The sequence below is a fragment of the Callorhinus ursinus genome, unplaced genomic scaffold (genome assembly GCF_003265705.2).
Source record: "Callorhinus ursinus isolate GAN/ISIS: 27379988/994484 unplaced genomic scaffold, GSC_fseal_2.0 scaffold28, whole genome shotgun sequence".
NCBI lineage: Eukaryota > Metazoa > Chordata > Mammalia > Carnivora > Otariidae > Callorhinus > Callorhinus ursinus.
In genome coordinates, this window is record NW_027397090.1 from 21,361,037 (window position 1) to 21,363,787 (window position 2,751).

At 52.1% G+C, this 2,751-nt stretch overlaps 1 protein-coding gene across 2 annotated transcripts in view; it reads left to right on the top strand.

Moving 5' to 3' along the window:
- The first annotated feature begins 2,601 nt into the window (after positions 1-2,601).
- Positions 2,602-2,751, top strand: part of IARS1 (isoleucyl-tRNA synthetase 1) — a 61,064-nt gene continuing 60,914 nt past the window's right edge. The window contains exon 1 of one of the 2 annotated variants that reach the window (XM_025891727.2): positions 2,602-2,701. The gene's annotated coding sequence lies outside the window, so the exon portion shown is untranslated. Of the gene's footprint in view, positions 2,735-2,751 lie in introns of both variants that reach the window. The other variant, XM_025891729.2, reaches the window with a different exon arrangement.

Genomic DNA, 2,751 nt, shown 5'->3' on the forward strand with positions numbered 1-2,751 from the left:
TATCTTGACCGAATATAAACTCTAGAGGGCTGGGATGTCATCTGGTTTATTGACCATTGTGTCCCAACTGCCTAGAACCGTGTCTCACACATAGTGGTTGCTCGGTACATTTTTTTTTCTTTCAAGATTTTATTTAGATTCAAGTTAGTTCACATGTAGTGTAGTATTACTTTCAGGGGTAGACTTTATTGATTCATCCGGTCCATCTAACACCCAGTGCTCATTACATCCAGTGCCCTTCTTCATGCCCATCACCCAGTTACCCCATCCCCCGACCTCCCCTCCAGCAACTAAATAAGATAAAGACAGAAAGGGAGGCCAACCATAAGCGACTCTTAAATACAGGGAACAAACTGAGGGTTGTTTTGAATAAACAAGCCCAAAGAAGTAAGCAGCTAAAGAGTCTTTTGGGATTCCTGTTTCCAAGACTTGATGGAAAACAGAAAAACCACCACTCAGCGGGATAAATAATCCAAATGTTCCACCCTCTTTTGATGCAGATTACATTTATACATTCCTACTGCTGCATAACAGGTCATCCCAGTAAAATAATTTTGCTCACAAATAAGCAATTTGGTCAGGACTCTGTTGGCACCCCTCATTCCTCCTCCCCATAGTGTCACCGAAATGGTTCAACTGGGGCTGGAGGATCCACTTCTAAGATGGCTCACTCACTCAGTGCCTGTCCCTGCATTTCCTCCCGGCATGGCAACCAGGTGTCAGAAGCAGAAGCTGCCAGTCTCTTTTCACTATATTCTACAGGTCACAACAGGCCCCAGCCAGAACCAAAGAGAAGGGGACACAGACCATCGCCTCTCACTGGGAGAAGTGTCAAGGAATTTGGCCATATTTAAATCTGTCACACCCTCCATCTTCAAAACAGACAAGTGACGTCAAGTATCCTTGCCCACCCCTAATTCCTGCTCCCCAGATACAACCATCTTCAACAATTTTATGTGTTCTCTGATACTTCTTTCCATATCTCTACCTGACATGCTTATGCTGTGATTTCTCGGTGTTTTTTTTTTAAGGTTTATTAGAGTGTGTGCCCTTGTGCAAGCATGAGTGGGGGGGCGGAGAGAATCTGAAGCAGACTACGCTGAGCACAGAGCTAGATGCAGGGCTCTACTTCATTACCGGAGATCAAGACCAGAGCTGAAACCAAAAGTCGGTCACTTAGCCAACGGCGCCACGTAGGTGCCCCTTCCTGGTTTTTCAGTTTTAGACATTACCTTTTGACTCCTACTCTAACAAGTGAGGAGTCAACTCTGATCCAAGTTGTGGATTTTGACGTTTAACTTTTTTTCTAGAATCTTTTTTTCCACTTGCTCAACCTCTTTATGCATGTATATCTTTTTTTAAAGATTTTATTTATTTGACTTTCAACAGTACCGTAAAATGTTTCTCAGTCCAGCTTTTAAATGATCAGAGCTGTTGTCCCCACCTTTTTTCCTGGACACATCTATATCTGGGAGCCTTCTATCCTGCTCTAATCTGGCTGGCTGGGCAGATGGCAAAAATGAACTGCACAAAGTGGAGTCCTTCTAGTTTAAGCTGAGGAAACACCGCTAGTAAATGAATGTTCCTGCCTAGAGAGTTTCTCATCTCAGCGAGGCCGTGAGACCCCCTGACTCTCATCCTGGAGTGGTAACTGTCGAATGAACGCTTGCACAAACTCCCACAGTGTTCTTAAAGTGCTGCGCCTTCTAGAGTCTCATGGTGTTTTTCTGTCCCTCCAACGGACGCGGTAAGCTGCTAGAGTTACTCTGCACTTTGAAGGCCTAAACTTCCCTTCAGTCTCTGGTGCCAAAGCCTGAGGTCCGCTGACCTTTGCGCGGCTCCAACCTCCCTTTGGTGTTTTGACCAGCGGATCCAGAAGGGGCCAGGCAGACCCAGAGCAGAGATGATAAATGGTAAGCGAGCAGACGGATAAAAAAGCAAATAAACTTTTGTTTTCATCACAGGAAATGTTAAAACAGTGAACTAAATTTGGTCAGGCGTTTCGTTCTCTTCCGTTCTGTTGCGTGTCCGCACGTGGCCCTTCACCACAGTTTGTGCAGGAGGATGCAGGGGGAGCTGCGGAGGGGCTGCGGGGCCCACCGACCGCCAGCGCCGCCGCCCTTCCCTGAGGACGGCTCGGCGGGCGGCTCCGGCCCAGTCCGCACATCGGTCTCAGCCCCAGGGCCTTGCGGCTTCAACCCCGCGGTGGCGGCGACGGCGACGGCGACCCGCCGTAGGTCTCCGCGACCCTGAGCCTTCCAGCGGTCACTCAGGCCGGGGCCGCACAGTGCAATCGCCCGATCTGCGCGCAGGGAAATGCACAGGTGTCCTGTGCGCAGCCAGGTGACACTGACGCACGAGCACACCCGCGTAAAACGCGCAGTCAGCGGACACGATAGCAGCCGTCGCCCGCGACCCACAGTCTACGGCCCGCAGGGCACCGAGCCTCCGCCGCCATCCCCGGAAGGCGTTCTGCGGGGGCGCGCAGCGCCGCGCCCGTCAGGGTAGGCGGGGCCGGAGCCCGCACGACCAATCGGCGTCCGGCTTGTTGATGGGTGGACGGCGGCGCACGCTGATTGGCCGGTGTGGACCTGCCTTTTCCTCTCCACCCTGCGCTGTCAGAGCGTTGCATCACCTCTGGACACCCGGCGGCGGCGTGGAGGAGGCTCTTTCCTGGCGCGCCTACGCGGGGGCCTTTCAGGTACCCCCCGACCTGCCCGCGGGGTCGCCCCAGGTAGTCCCCGCCCTGCC